Source organism: Gallinula chloropus (genome assembly GCF_964237585.1).
Source record: "Gallinula chloropus genome assembly, chromosome: 22".
Lineage (NCBI taxonomy): Eukaryota > Metazoa > Chordata > Aves > Gruiformes > Rallidae > Gallinula > Gallinula chloropus.
Window position 1 is genome coordinate 3581443 of NC_140107.1, and position 16669 is coordinate 3598111.

The following is a 16669-nucleotide window of genomic DNA, read 5'->3' on the forward strand; positions in this document are numbered from 1 at the left end:
ACTGGCTGTTTTATTGCATTATTTGCCTTTTAAGGAAGAGTTTCAAAGTAGTTTATCAGTGACCAACCCCCCCCTCCCACCCTGGACCTCCCCAGAATAAGGAGAGAACTGAGTTACTGGAGCTGAGCAGAGGACCATGCCCATCCCACTGACCAGGGCCAAGAAGGGCTGCAGGGGCCAAAGGGAAGAGAAGGTTGTTAGGAGTTTGGAGGTTTGCTTTGGTTTGTTTTAAAAGCCATTCCTTACTCCATTTGCTGCTCATTTATAACTTTGGGAAGGAGGTATCATACCTACACCACTTCTCACAGGTACTTTCCAATGACCTGCAAGACCACAAGTTGCAGCCAGAGGAAGGCTGGCTGAAGAGCACCACTCATGGAGCCCACAGGCACCTTTGGTATTTAAAAAACAAAAAAGAAAAAAAGAAAGGGCTGTTAATAATTTTTCTCCAGGTTTTCATCTGCAGCAAAGGCCTTTCCAGAGGAGAAGTACTTTTGCAGGTCTCTTGCCCAACATCAAGCCTCAAGCAGGGAGATGCCCTATGGGGAGCTTTGGAGTACAGGGATGGAGATGTCCTCAGCCTCACCCACCATCACACCACTCCCTTTGCAAAAGCATTGCTTGTGTCCCATCTGAAGCTCCCCAAATGCTATTTGCAGGCACTGAATCTTGCTCCCTCCTCTCCCCTCCTGGCAGCTGCCCTTCAAGGAGCCGTAGGGTTGGTGCTGGGTCCCACCCTGCCTCTGGCAGGCAGGCTCCAGTGGGTCAGGATAACAGGTACCTCTTCTGTCCTGGGAGAAGATCACCAGACCAAGGAGAGATTCAAAGACTGAGGTGTGACATGCTTGAGCGCTCACAGCATGTTTTTCTGCAGGCCTGCTGCCAGCTAAAGATCAGGGCAGCTTTGTGAAGGGCACAAAGCTCCTGTCAGGCCCAGGCAGGTGGCCCCTCTACAGCTGCCCTTCCCCTCTGTGCTGCCTGCGATGCTGTGAGTCGGGGATGGGGCAGGCAGAGGCGAGTGTCAGATCTGAACACCCACAGCTCAGGTGCCTCAAAACCACCCTGACTACCACGGGGACTCAGAGAAGCCAGCCAAGCTCTGCTGCCTCCAGCACAGAAAGTGATTCCTGTTCTCAATGATTTTTAGATTCTTTTAATTGATTGCACCAGACACAAAACTAACCAGCTTGGGCACAGTACTGCCCAAATCCAGCCACAGGAGCCCAGCAGCAGCCTTTGCTCCTGGGCCCAGGACACAGCTCTGCATCCACACGCTGCACTGCTCTCAGGTGCTGATGGTGTCACCAGTCCAGGACCTCTCATGCCCTGGGAGCCCTGCAGCTGCTGCACAGGCTTCACACGAGAGCAGGTTGGGTCAAACCTGGAGAGCAGACCAGGCCCCAGGGTGCAGGGTGGATACCCTGAACCAAGAAGCTCGTCCTGGGTTGCCATGAGCTCGGCTTTGCCCTTTGAAGCATTTACTTTAGAAAACACACAACATGGGCTCCAAAACTCATGAGAGCCTCATTCACCCTGGAGTGACAGCCCAGCAGCTGCTGTGCTGCATTCACCATCCCACACAGCACAGGGTGCCCAGAGAGGTGACAGAGGCCCCATCCCTGGAGACATCCAAGGTCAGGCCTGAGCCTTGGGCTAGATGGCCTTTAAATGTCCCTTCCAACCAAATGCATCCTACGAGTCAGTGATCCACCAGCCCTCTTGCAGCTGTAATTCAGCATCCCTGGACACACAGTCCTGCAGAGACAGACATGGGACTGCAGCAACTGCAGCTACACTCTGAAGTGACTTGTAGCTCTGGGGAGGTCATCAGGGATTCTCTTAGTTGGTGGGTTTTTTTCCCCCAAGACTCCATTTGTTCAACTCAGGGACAAATTTCATCACAAAGCAAAAAAAAAAGCTGCATGTGGAGAACATACAGGCAACAGCACCCCCAGGGTGTGGAAGCAGCAAATTCAGAGCACAGCCTCAGCATCAACCTCAGCAGCACCCAGAGGGGTCATGGGGCACAGGTCTAAACTAGACTGCCAGGTCACAATTGCTGGCTTGTCACCTTATCAACAGGAAAACAATAATTATGACCCCCGTTCCTCTAGTTTAACCTTTTTATATCTGTTTCAGGTGGTTCAGGTTCCTCCGAGCTGTGTGTTGTTTAACTTCACCTCCCCTACAATGCCAGGAGCTGCAGCAGCCCAGCAACAAGCTCCTGTCCAGTGATCCTGGGAAGACTGCTCAGCTTCCACAGCTGTCACAGAGGAAAACCATCAAGTAACAACTCCCAGCAAGCCAGGTGGCTGCTCACACAGTCTGCCTGACCTAAAAGCATCAGGACGTGCCAAGGAAAGATTTAGAGCAGAGGAACTATTAAATAAGGTCCTGCATTTCAACCTGTTGGCTTTAAATAAAAGTACCCACCCACAAGAAATGATAATGAGCTTCCCCCCTCCTCTTCCCTGTGTGATCCACAGAGAATACGTTACTGAGGACAAGCAACACAGGAGAACACTCAGACCATTGGAAAACAGCCACAAACCGATGACTTCAAAGTATGTTTATTAGAAAAACTGGACATTACAGGAGGACCAGGTAAAAAACATTATACAAGGCACATGCAGGTTGTAGTACACTGCATAGAACAAGGGAAAAGACTCCAAAGACACATAACACACCCACCTGAAGCTGCTACCACGGGTAAGTCACTGCTCAGATCACTTGTCACCACAGGCAGATGCCGGGTTCTTATAAGAGACAGCGAATTCACAGCATGTTTTACATGGACTGCAAGGTACAGATTGTATGCACAGCTTTAATGACAGTTAAAACAGGACATATACAAAAATATCTACAGCATTCTCCCAGGCTGGGATGTTAAGATACTGCATTCCTTAAAAGTTTTGATTATTATTTTAATTTGAGGTCATCTAGATTGCAAGTTCTTACACAACATGCTTCCCCATGAACAGTCAAGCCCTGTTGTTCAGACATGGCTCTACCTGGCAAAGCATATCTGCAACCATTTCCTGGTTACCTAGGGAAGAAATCCAGAGACTTCATTAGGGTCCTTTATCACCCAAATCAGAGAATCAGGGTATGTATTAGCTAATGCCTTCATTAGACACGAGCAACCTAAACCCAGGAATTCTTGCCTTTAGGCACAGCAACCAGCAGTCCCATCAGAGAGCAACAGGCTGCTGAGCTCCCAGCAGGACACACAAGCTGCAGCAGCTCGGTCGTTTCTACCAACAAGCACTACAGGGACACCCAATTCTCAATGGGGACAGTGAATGGGAAGAACCTCAGAGTGGTGACCTGGCACCTGGGTCTGGATCTCAGAGGACACACAAAATACCTTCAATACTTTGGGAAATGGATCTGTTTCCCCCCTGCCCCAGTGCTCAAAGCATGCTATTACGTGACATTCTGTTACGCTTTCAGCAGCTGCCTGACCAATCCAACATCTGTCCACAAAACTTGAAGGACACCAGGAACAAACCCAGATTAACCACTGAGGGCTTGGCTGCCAACCCACTTCCATCCCCATCCCCAACTTACCTTCTCTGTCACAGCACAGCACTTTGATACACTATAAATAAGGATAGACACCTCCATCAAGGCTAAGATTAACAAATGGACAGTGGGACAAACCACAGCCCAGAGACATGCAACACTTAAGCCTTCCCCAGAAACACCAGCCCACTGGGACTAGATACAAGTACCTTCCATCAGAGTTCACACCCCACATCTGTGCTTTAGTGCCATCACAGTGTCCATCCTGCATCACCTAAAACCAGAGGAGAGGAGAACAAAGTTACATGGCAAGGAAGAGAGAGTTGTAATGGGGCTGTCAAGGAAAAGAGGAAGCTGGCAGGGCAGTGAGGAGGTACAGAGGCAGCAAACAAGATCTCTACTGCAAATAACATACATGAAAAGAGACCTCAGGATCTCAGGGGAGGCTCTGCTGCCCCCACTAATTAACACAGTGAAACACTTCAATGGAGATTGCTAGTTCGTAATATTTATGTGTCATCAGCTAATCAGCCATCACAGAGCCAGGCAGCCTACAGGGACTGAGAGGTGTCACCTCACCCTCCTGTCACCCTCCTGCCTCTCCAAGAGCACAAAGCTACGAGTGAGCGTAGCTCACACCCAGGTTACCCATCACCAAACACCCTGAATCACTGAGAGGTACTTGGGCAGGTCCTGATCAGCTTTTCAAAATAATCCCTGACTCTCTGCATCTGCACAACCTCCTGTAACCCAAACCTGGGACTGAGGAACTGAGGAAAAAGCAGGAGAAGAGTTCTCAGAGCTCCAGCTTCAGCTCCCTAAAACGAACACAGCAAACTGCCAGAGCTGATGTGTGCCTTTTGCTTTGGATACCAGTCTGACTCAGGCTTGGTCCAGGGTAAGTAATAAATATCCACGTTCCTCAGCTTCAGGGTTAAGGCTTTCCTCTTCTTCTTAGCTCTGTTTCTCCTATCCTACATTCCAAGTGCATTCTAAGCATGGAGAATAACAAGAAATCCCAATTGCTCCAGAACATATGGTTATTTTTTCCAAGCTTCCCACTCAAGAGAGACTGTTCAAAGACAGATCAGCCTGAACATCCTGCAGATGACATAAAATGCAACAGCCACTTCACCCATACCTGCACAGCCGTGCACCCAGGACACTGACTGACATTCACTCACTCTTTCTTTAAGATGAATCTGCTAGGAACAGACAAGGCTTTAAACTCCAAAATGAGCCTGATGTACCCCCATGAGTAACAGCCAAGCAGGCTGCAAGGTTTCCTGCTGCCTACGCGAGTCAGAACGATGATACCTGTCAAGGTAACCCCATGGTGCTGTCACAGGAGGCAGCACATTAACACATTCCCCCCAAAAACATCTTCTGATCACCCAGAGCAGCGGATACAGAACGACCCACCAATTTTGGAGAAACTCTGAATTTGAGGATTCAAGACAGCTGTGAAGAAAACACACTATGCCCCTGAAAAAGAAACCCAAGAAACCTTCATTTCTTGAACCTTTAAAAGATTGAGAGATACCCATCAAGCCAGGCTGAGATACAGCACAGGCAAGAAATCAAGGGATCTTGGAGAAAAAGAACCTTGCCTTGAATGGATTTGACCAAACTGTTCCAAAAAATAACAGTGGTTGATGGGTTTCTGGCATCAGCACTTAGGGAGGAAGCTCTAAAGCTCACTCAAACCACACAGAACCCAGGACCCAACTGAACTCTTCACTCACAAGTGTCATTCCCATCAAAGAGCAGATCACCATACCTGGGGCTCAGCCAAGAGAGCAGAACTCCAGAGCCAGAAAAGGCTTGAGTCATCCATCCTGCCACCTCTTGTACTGCTCTGCAAGACAGGAAATCTCCTGAGGTGGCACTCATCAGTGCTAGGACAGCAGCACTGCAGAGGGGGAAGATCTCTACAGAACACAAGGGTCTTCAGAGTCAATGAACAGCATTGCCTCATCGTTACCTACCAGTGCCACAGCACGGGCATTGCCCAGGCTCTGGGCGATGTCAGGAGGTTCCGCTGTCATCCAGGACCAAAAACCCACCAAAGGGAAGGACAGGACTGGAAAGATTTTACTTACTGTAAACATGAGACTGGAAGGAGGCTGGAAGACCATGATCTGAGATGTCATCATGAGAAGGGGAAAGTTCTTAGCCCGAAGGGGAAAGGGTGACACAGGGAAGAGGAAGCACAGAGAGACAAGCACAGGCCTCCACAGCAAAACGTGTCACGAGCTGCAAGCAAAGCTACACCAATTCTTGTTTGGGATTGGGAACTTCCCTCTCACAGGCTCCTGAGAGAAACTGGGAAGGACATAGGTGTGCAAGGCCTGACACGTGCACACAGGGCAGGAGCTGCAGGTGGAGCCTGAGCCACTGCAGGCCCACACTTCTGCAGTCAAGCACAAGGCGAGTACGACCATGCTGCTGTCACAGTTACACCCACTCAGCAAACAGCCTGGACACGTCTGTGGACAGGGAGACTTACTGCTGCTCTGTCAGACCTGGAACATGATCATCTGCAACAGCCACCTGGGGTCAGGGCACCTCGATGGCAGGACAGCTCTGGAGAAGGAATTCCATTTCTCAAAGGCTGAGGTACTGGGAGGCTGTGGTGGGGGGTGGTTGTTGCAGTTCAGCAGATGCTGGTACCTCCCACCCTGTAATGCTGGGAAAACACCCCAAGAGAAAACAAGGTAGAACAGCAACACTTTTACCATTGCAAAGGACACCAAGACCAGCAGAGATTATCAAGTTCCACCCCCCTGCCATGGGCAGGGACACCTTCACTAGACCAGGTTGCCCAAAGCCTCATCCAACCCAGCCTTGAACTCCTCCAGGGATGGGGCTTCCACAGCCTCTCTGGGCACCCTGTGCCAGGGCCTCACTACTCCCATAAGTAAAGAATTTCTTCATAACATCTACCCTAAACCTACTCTCTTTCAGAAGAGTTGCATCAGTGTCTTACCAGTCTCCAGCTCCCAGAGGTCAGCCCTCCTCTCTCCAGAAGATGCATCTTCACAAGATGATCAATGAACTGCAGACCAGGACTATTCCTCTTAATCCTCCCTCATTTAACTCAAGTCACACGTTAAAAAAGCTGACACTGAGCTCCATTTCTGCCAAGAAAGTGTTTTTTCACCCTGCTCTGCCCTTCTTGTCACAGGCTCTTTACTCCAGAGTCTCATGAATATTCCATGTGAGCTGTGCCAAGCAGCAGATTCCTCAGAAAGCACCATGATGACTCAGGGGACACCCAAAGTGGTGTTTTCAGGCAAACACACAATTAATTCTCTCTCACTCTCCACTAAAAGGCAAGACCCAGCTTCCTAAACAACTGAACTGTACAGACACCCAGGAAGAAGTGAAGTATCATTCAGGTCCCTTTTTAATGTTTGCAAGGAGAAGACGATCTGGACTGTAAGGGAAATATGAGCCAAGCCTTCTGAGTGCTGACTGGAGCAGCTGATGGACATCAGTAGGTTCAGAGGGACAGAGCTTAAGGAAACCTAGAAAACACCAGAAAAGAAAAAAAATAGGGGGAAAAATACAACAACAAATATTGAAAAGGAACTTGAGATGTGGGTTGCAAAAGGGACACTGGATGGAATGTCAGCATCTTTTCCACCAGGAGACAACTGGAATTTGTGAGCAAAACAGTAAGAAGCACTTAGCAGTATTTCAAACCAAAGGTTTTCCTAAGCCATTTCCATTTGAAAAGCACTGGGCTAAATTTAATCAGGATTTCAGCAGCAGAGTGAAGCTGGATTGCACCAGGCATGACTAACACGCTGGAGAACACGGTACCCAGCCAGGAAGCCAAGCTGGGACCAATGTTCATGCTCCAGTAACCCCCTTCCCACACTCTCTGTTCCACACGATGCTGGCTGAGAGATCACAGAATCACAGGGGTTGGAAGGGACCTCCAGAGCCCATGGGGTCTAACCCCCTGCCAAAGCAGCTCCCTAGGGCAGGACACACAGGTCGGTGTCCAGACGGGGCTGGAATCTCTCCAGAGAAGGAGACTCCACACCCCCTGGGCAGACCTGTCCCAGGGTTCCCTCACTGGGAAGAAGTTCTTCCCCTGATTGGTGGGGAACTCCCTGTGCTCCAACTTGAAGCCAGTGCCCTTTGTCCTGTCCCCACAGATCATTGAAAAGAGAGTCACTGGTCCAGCAGCTCCTCCCTGCAGAGCACATCTGGCAGGGGTGCTGCAGGCTGCCCGTCCCTCTGGTTGGGGGAGAAGGGGTTTAAATACTGAAAAGCCAACCCAGGTATAACGACAGGGAACTCACCAGCAGCTGTCACAGGGCATCAGGATCATTCTTCAGGGACCATGAGGGATAAGGATGGAAGCTAAAGTGTTATCAGAAGGGAAGTGGAGCAGGCACTTGCATACTGAAGACACCAAACAAAAATAGGAGTTTCAACTTTTTTGGAGCCTAGTTTCTGATTGCTGCTTGATCAACTCTAATTTCTAAAATATCTTATATATTTAGACAACTAAATGACCAAAAACCCCATTTTCCAGCCATGACATTCGCTGCTCGTTTCCCTCTGCCACCAGCCCCTCCCAGCCAGCAGGAACACCCCTGCACTGGCTCCACTGTCACAGGGACAGAACTGGACCACAAGCATAACAATCACATGTGCTTAATAACACACTACACCTCAATTTTCATCAAGCCATCTCTGTATGTAACCACAATCATTCCCAGCCTTTCTGGTAGTAAGGTCCAATTGTGGGTTGTTTGGGTTTTTCCTCACCAAAGATTTTATGAGGTCAGTTTGGAAGAGAGAAGAATTGACTGCTAACACAAACAAAGGCTCTGTGTGTAACAAAGAATCATAGAATCCCAGACTGGTCTGGGTTGGAAGGGACCCCAAGGATCACAGAGTTCCAACCCCCTGCCACAGGCAGGGACACCAACCTCCAGGCCTGGAGCTACACAAGGTTGCCCAGGGCCCCATCCAACCCGGCCTTGAACACCCCCAGGGATGGGGCACCCACCCCCTCTCTGGGCAGCCTGTTCCAGCCCCTCACCACTCTCTCTGGTAAGAATTTCCCCCCAATATCTCATCTAACCCTTCCCTCCTTCAGCTTCACTCCATCCCCCTTGTCCTGCCATTATCCACCCTTTAACAAGCTGATTCCCCTCCTGTTCCTCTGCTCCCTTCAGGGACTGGGAGGCTGCAATGAGGTCCCCCCACAGCCTTCTCTTCTCCAGGCTGACCCAGCCCAGCTCCCCAGAAGCCCCACATGTCAGAAGTCTGTCTCTGCTGGGACTGTGCAGGTCCCACATCTCCTCCTGAAGCTCCTCTCACATACTCCCCCTCTGCAGTCTCTCTTGCACAGGGGATTCATTAACTCAGGCATCACCATCAAATTTTCACCTACCAGAGTAAGTGCCACTCGCTGGGAGTGACACAGCCCCGCAAAGCTCCCACCTGCGCCACTGGGTCCAGCTCAGGGTCGCTCAGATTCATGTTTTTACATAGGAAAAATGACATGAGAGAGGCCCACAGCCTGTCCTGTGTTCACTGGCTCAGCACTGGAAGCTTTGTGAGAAACACAACGGTTAAAGCATACAACTTTTTTTGCATTCCAAGCATCACAGGATCATGGACTGGTTTGGGTTGGAAGGGACCTGTAAAGCCCATCTAGTCCCACCCCCTGCAGTGACCAGGGACATCTTGAACCAGATCAGATTGCTCAGAGCTTCATCCACCCTGACCTTGAATGTCTTCAGGGATGGGGCATCTACCACCTCTCTGGGCACCCTGTGTCAGGGTCTCACCACCCGCAGCATAAAAAAGGTTGTCTACACTAACCCCCTTCTAGTTTTAACACTTTACCCCTTGTCCTATCACAACAGGCCCCTCAAAGTCCCTCTCCTTCTTTCAGGGACTGGGAGGGGCTCTAAGGTGTCTGTGCAGCCTTCTCTACTGGCTGAACAAGCCCAACTCTCTCCCCCTGTCTCCAGAGCAGAGATGCTCCAGCCCTCAGATCATCTCCACGGCCTCCTCTTGACTCACTCCAACAGCTCTGTGTCCTTCCTGTCCTAGGGACCCCTGAGCTGGATTGGATGCAGCACTGCTGGGGGGTCTCCGCAGAGCAGAGGAGCAGAACCTCCCCCTAGACATGCTACTCCCACTGCTAGAGAGGCAGTGCAGGACACAGTTTGCTTCTGGGCACACTGCCAGGTCACATCCAGTTCTTTATCTGCAGTGCCCAAAGTTCTCCTCAAGGATGCTCTCCATCCCTAGGACCTCAACCTGAAACATACACATCTATAGAAGACAGCACATAGAATTTAGCATCATTACTTGCTACTCCCCTGATGGTAGCCCAGCCTACAAAGAGCTTGCTAGCTTTCAAGGTTCAGATTTCACAGTAGGAACAAGCTGTTCATTGCTGTCACGAGTCCTACCATGCAGTTGCAGTCTACCCTGTACCCTCTGTCAGAAAGGGTACCCTCCTACAGCAGGACTAATCAAACTGCAGCCAGCAGTTTGATTAGTCCAAACACCCAGCCTAAACCTCCCCTGGGACAGCTTCACACCGTTCCCTCGGGTTCCATCCCTGATCCCCAAAGAGAGGAGAGAGATCAGTGCTGCCCCTTTGCTCCCCTCGTCAGGAAGCCACAGACCCCCATGAGGTCTCCCCTCAGCCTCCTCTTCTCCAGGCTGAACAAACCCAGGGCCTTCAGCCTCTCCTCATAAGCCTCCCCCCCCACCTCCAGACCCTTCCCCATCCTCTGGACACTCTCCAATAGTTTTGTGTCCCTCTTGTCCTGTGCTGCCCAAACCTGCCCCCAGGACTGGAGGTGAGACCGCCCCAGTACAGGGCAGAGCGGGACAATCCCCTCCCTGCCCTGGCCGTGCTGGATCACCCCAGGATGGGGTTGGCCCTCCTGGCTGCCTGGGCACACTGCTGGCCCATGGGGAACTCCCTGAGAAGGAACCGGGTGTACAAGTTACTTTCCTACAACATCCACTTTAGACTACAGATCTCAGGATGGACACCAGAAGTAGTATTCCAGCCTTTCCACAACTATCATTCCCAACCCTACATAAAACCTGCACTAAAGCCAAAGCAGAATATCAAGTGTTATCTTCTGTCTTCTCTTCTGTAAGCTCCCTAGTGCAGACCACAGCACTCACAGAAGTAATACCTGCTCTAGGAAGGGCTGCCTCTTGCATGGGCAGTGCACTGAAAGTCAAACTTGTGCAGAACTGCATTGTTAATAAGATGTGTAAGAGATGACAGGAATCACTGTTGGGAAAAACTTCCCTCTTGCTCCACACGCTGGTCAAATGAAGACAACTGGATGAAAAAGCAGAAGAAATGACTGCAACCCAAACCCACTTCATAAACTGGGTAAAAATGCCAGTAGTTGACTGTTGAAATCTGTTCAGATAAAGAGATTTCTGACTATACTGAGTCTGGATGAGCCTCCTTCACCTGACCAGCAGGAAGGACTATGTGGAATGATCCAGAATTGGTTTCTTGTACTAAACAAAGGATATGAGGAGATTACAGCTCCTGTGTCACCTTTAGAACCTGCTGTTCTCCTTTACAACACTATCTTCAGTTTCTTTCCCTGGTTCACTGGATACAGCAGTCACTCAGCTCTCCCACCTGCGTCACTTAATGCAAGTTCATGAGCCCATGGGCATCGTGTGAGGGACAGCAGGACACAGGTAACTGGGGAGGGGCTGTGCCAGTGGCCCATGCACAGAGCTATGAGGTGTCTGTTCATACACATGTCTGTCATACACACCTCTCCACACAAGACACCGCTGGGTGCGTACGATCAGTAAGCAGCACTGCTCACTGCAGCCTCTCTGAAAGGAAACAGCAGTTACAGAGAGGAACAGTGTGCCAGAAACATGCCTGTGAAGTAGCTTTACTCACTATTGGAACTACTGTTGTGCCTGTATTTTAACAGACAGGGATTCCTAAAGGCACCAGACAATCCTCAGTTCAATGCTACCTCCATAGTGGTCCCTTCCCTCACCCACATCACAGCACAATGCAAACAGACCTGGCATATGCTTGAATTAACAATCTTCCTACCTTGGCTGATTAGAGAGGAGTTTGTTCAAACCAAAAGTTGCTTGAGTTAAAGTCCACTTCATGCCAGAGAGAAGAACAGCAAGGTGAAGGAAGTATCAGAGCAGGAGAGGCAGGATCCTCACAGTAAATGTCACCGTCCTCTGCTGGGAGGTCTCCTGGAGCTCCCCCCGGCGCTCTCTGGAGCACCTTGCAGCTCTCCACCATCCAGAGCTGGAGTCTGTGGACAATAAGCCAGAAAGGCTGGACACCAGTCATGTTATTTTGTATATTTAAGTCTCCCCCTGGTAGTGAGAAAGGGCTGAACTCGATTTTGTTCCCAAGGACCTGTGTGCGCTCAACCACCAACCAGCTCCCACAGTGACTTACTTCTGTCAAACAACACCCCTCACTGCCAAGGGACCTTCAGAGGAAGAATAAACTCCATTAATGAAGGAGGTGACTGGTTATACGGGTGCAGCTCCCATCTCCCCCTCCTTTCCCAAAGGTCAGTTCTGTAGAGATGTGGAGTAGAAACCTTCCCAGGCTCCTTCACCCCAATGCTCCTCTCACAGGGACAGCGCTGAACGAAGCCTGGCTTGGTAGAGAAACTTTATGCTCAGAAGATTGGAGGTGCAGACATGTGCTTTTAGTTGTACTCACCAGTTCAAACAAGACAAGCCTGCCAAAAAAACCACAATTGTCCTCAGTTCCCCAAAAATCTCTACCTTGCAGGAAGAGTCTTTATGGAAAGGTTATCACAGCTCAAGCCCAAGCACTTAATGTTTATGGCTTTTATATAAATTAGAGCACTGAAAACACAGAATTAATGGAAAAAGCTCAAGTGGAAATTAGGGAAGGTAAAGGAAGAAAAATTCCAAGTGAAAAGAAGGATGGCAATTCCCACCATGGAACTGACCTCTAAAACCTCCCTGCTAAACTCCAAACTCTGTGCTGTAATAGAGGTGCACTGATTTTCAATGTATTTCAAGAATTCCAAGTTAAACCCCCTTAGTACTCTTTCTTGGTTGAGGAAGTGGTGGAGCATCTAGGAGCTGACCAGCTGCACTGCTGGTGCCCATGGAAGGCACACACAGCCACATGCTGCACAGGTTACCCCAGTAACATCACTTTGAGCTACTCAAGTACTTGCACATTAGATCTCATTTCAGCAACTACCAAGACAGTCAGGAGTTTGATGTTCTTTATCTGCTTCTATTTTAAACCTCAGCTCAGTCACTGAAGGGATTTTTGAAGCTGTTTGCAATGAAGAAAGACGACCTATATTGGTGGAACAGCCTCTGGCATCTGAGCAGCCTCCTGCGCCGCGGGCGACGCAGCCTTCATTGCACGTGCCCTACTTTGGCCCAGTGAGCCAGATTTAAATGTGACCTTTAGATTCCACATGCTGCACTGTACCCACCTCTATGCTGGAGACCTCTATCTGCCATGAGAGGTCTGGAAACTGCCCAGGAGTCAGTCAGGAACAAGTAAAAGGTGAGGAGTACAGCACATCCCTACAGACTGCCCCGGGAGAAGTCACACAGGAGGAAACACTGTGAGATGCTTACAAGGAACGTTAAAGAAAATGTGTGTTTAGTGCTCTGACCACCTGAGGAATAATGAACATTTAGCTGCATAAAAAGGGCAAAATGAATGTGAAATTAGCTAATAAGCACATCTCTTCATTGCTGTCCAACACGTGCCAGCGCGAAATCCTGACCAGATTCCAGAGTCAAGGGAAAGAAATGCAAATGAGAGAATTCTGCAGCGATTTCACCTTTAGTACCCCATCACCACCGGGTGTGAAAACCAGCAAGGCCCATTCCCAACCCTTCAAACCTTGCAGCTGGACTAGAATCTGCAGCTTGCTGCCTAAACCTGGGCTCTGTGACTCTTTCTTTTTGTCTCTGCACCCAAAGACAAGCAGAGGCACACGTCCCACCCACCAAGGGACAGCGAAGAGAAGAGAGAGAAGCTACAAACACTACAATTAAGCAGTAGGCACCCTTGTTTCTCAGGAATCTTAAATTCAGTGTCTCCACTAGTATCCATCAGCTGACAGTGTCACTAGCAAGGACAGCAAGAGCACTTCCTTGTGACGAGGGGTAAGAGCACCGATGGGCAAACCCTGCTTTGAATTCAAACAAGTAGTGAGCAGTGTTCCTGGGGCACAAGCTCCCTGTGGAGCACTGCTACAGGCTCCTTCTTTAACCTGAGCCTTGTTTTTTCTTGTGACTGAAGTGTTCAGCTCTGCAACACGCTAACAAAACCCTGACACACTGCTTTCTTAGAAGGCTGTAACATCTGTCATCCTGTAAAGGTGCAGCAATTAGAAACAACAAAGCAATCCTACAGAAATCTGATGGGAGAAGGTCTGGCTCACAGACCCACTGGCTATGGGTGACTTGGGTTTTTGTAGTAAACCCCTAAAGAATATCTGAAACACAGCATGTGCAGCAGAAAACCCTGAGTGTTCAAGAGAAATGCTAATGATGAAAAGTCATCTTTAAACTTAGTCACTAAAAATTTTACATCGAACCCACAATAAGAGGCCAATAAAGGTGACTTGCTCAACTTTCTTTTCTTCTTACCAGGAGTATGCAAGTTAGTACTTACTTTACCTAAGAACCCTTTTATAATCTGTAATATCCCTGGGTTTGCCCCTCTTGAAGATGATCTGTAATCCTAAGGCATGCTGTTACCTGTCACCTTCTTGGCTTCATCTTCTGCATGAAACATTCAGATTCTCAGCATCAGATGTCCATGATCCACCCTCCAACCTTGACCTGCCTGCAGCACACCTCAGTGGTGACACAGCACACTGAACTACTGGGAAAAAAAGGGCCAAGTTCTCAAAATGAGAACCCAAAATGAACTGACAGATGTTCTGCTCTTCCTGAGCAGCACCCAGGGAGCTCAGCACACAAGAGTCCACAAACATGATGCCTGACTCAAGTCACCCTGACAATAACTACATTTTATTGAAAACTGATCATCTGGATGTGTGTTCTTGCACTGCAGGGGTAGCAGAGTGTCCTGCAAGTCTGGGCAGCTCCCACCTACCTGCAGGCCCACCACTGAGAATCCCTCTGCACACAGGGGGTAAAGGCACCCAACACAAGTGGCTGCAGCTACAGCAGGGTGGGCTTTCTTGTTTGGGGGGTGTCTTTTTGGCTTTGTGGTTTGTTATTGTGGGTTTGCTGGGTATTGTTTTGCTTTTAATTAAAAAGACCTATGAGCACTAAACATTCATTAACTAACTGGGGAAATAATCCCCTGACTGTTGCAGGTTTTCACAGCCATGGTAGTTCTAACCTTCTGCAGGCTGCAACCTTCTGGAACTGGAAAAGCCCTGACAAAGGGTTAGAGCAGAAGCAGCTTTGTGTGTGCTGCACAGCACTGCCAAAAGAGAGGGTCCAACGCTGCCCCACAGTCTGCTCTCCTCTCTCTCACCACATGTCAGCCACCCAAAATGATTTCTGTAACTGGAGGAAGTTCAGTTCCCCCAGTCCCCTTTTTGGAAGGGCCAAAACTCCCAACAGTTGGTTTCAGTACTGACTGGAAAAATCTATTTTTGCCCAGAACCTGTAAAAATCACCTCAACTCGATCACATCCCTCTGGCAGGTGATGTCAGCACTCAGAATGAAGCTTATTCAGAGGAAAGAACTCTTTTCCCCACCCATGTCAGGAACTGCTTACAGTCCTTTAACTCTGTAAGCAGAAGTTATTGAAGTGGTGCTAGAACCAGACCTAAGTAATTTGCCTCTTGCCTATCTGGAGATGCCCCCAGGCAGCTGAACCTAGTTTTTGATACCAAGGAACTACCTAGGAAATACCTACATACCCAGACATATCAAACCACTGCTCCATTACTCCAATGCTTCCACAAGTATTGCTGATGGAAGCTTTTCAGAAGTTGCCAGACAACTAATCCCATCTTCTCTACTAAGCAGCTGGACATGACTGGCGGGCTGGGAGCAGGCTACTGGCCTGAGAGATGCTGAGCATAAAGCTCTGGTCTCAACACACAGCGTTCACAACACGGAGAGGTGAGGTCTAGAAAGTACTGCAAGATAAAAAACTAGTTTCAAGACCAAAAAACAGGACTGCTTTAGTTCAATGCAACTCACCACAGATGAGGTATCAGTCTGAACGTGTAAACCCCCTTACGAAACCAGAGCTGAAATGCCCAGACACCAACACCTGACAGTAGCCAGAAGCTCTCTGTTTTTTCCAAAAGCCCAAACGAGACTCCACACATTTCCAAAGGAAAAACTCATCTCGTTGATGCATCACATGCAAAAGTTAATCCATACACTTGTCTATGGATTTAGTGTACTACAGAGATGTCAAAGCCTCTCCTGGACCAACAACCCACTAACATGGGACACTCAGACTGGGCAGTTGGGCTCTGAAAGGATGTGTGTGTGCAGCCTGGAGGGCTGAGCAGTTGGTTGACACCTGTCTCCCAGTATCATTATTATTTGATGCCCAATACCTAGAGCCTGCCTAAACGCACCCATGGCACAAGTTTGTTTTGCACTTAACAACATATTTTTACTTATTTACTTCAGACTAATTCCTTTACACTGAAAACCAATCACAGCCTCCAGAGCTGAGGTTTCCAGTCTACTTCCCACTCAGAGCAAGCTCACTGAGAGCTCTGGCCCACAGATCTGCTGGGACACACCAGATAAGCACAACCATTCCCACAAGAACTTCATCAGATGGCAAACAAGAGGATGCTTTACTACCACCTGAGAGCAGGGCCCCTCACAGCTGCTGGTTCCAGGCTGCAGGCTTAGACCTTCACAGCTATAGGGGTTTTGTCCCTCTCCTCTTTCCAACACTCCCAATGGAAAAAAATACTCAGAACATATTTGCTCCTCCTCCTCCAACTGGAAACAACCCAAAGGCCAACAGCCAGCAAATCAGCAGAAACAAAACCCAAAGAGGAAAGGTGGAGAAGATGGGAATGCATATTTCATACCTTCAGAACAGCTACTACTGCTGGTTGCTCAAGGGGGAAACAAAGTGATAAATAAAATATTAACTGACAGGCC

The 16669-nt window shown here is 49.0% G+C and overlaps 1 long non-coding RNA gene across 1 annotated transcript; it reads right to left on the minus strand.

The window, feature by feature from the left end:
- Nucleotides 1-2560: 2560 nt before the first annotated feature.
- On the minus strand, nucleotides 2561-5368 carry LOC311200141. Its single transcript, XR_014617804.1, has 3 exons — nucleotides 5306-5368; nucleotides 3735-3799; nucleotides 2561-2796 (listed from the first exon to the last, which is right to left on the minus strand). It is a non-coding gene; the product is annotated as an uncharacterized lncRNA (long non-coding RNA).
- Nucleotides 5369-16669: the final 11301 nt, after the last annotated feature.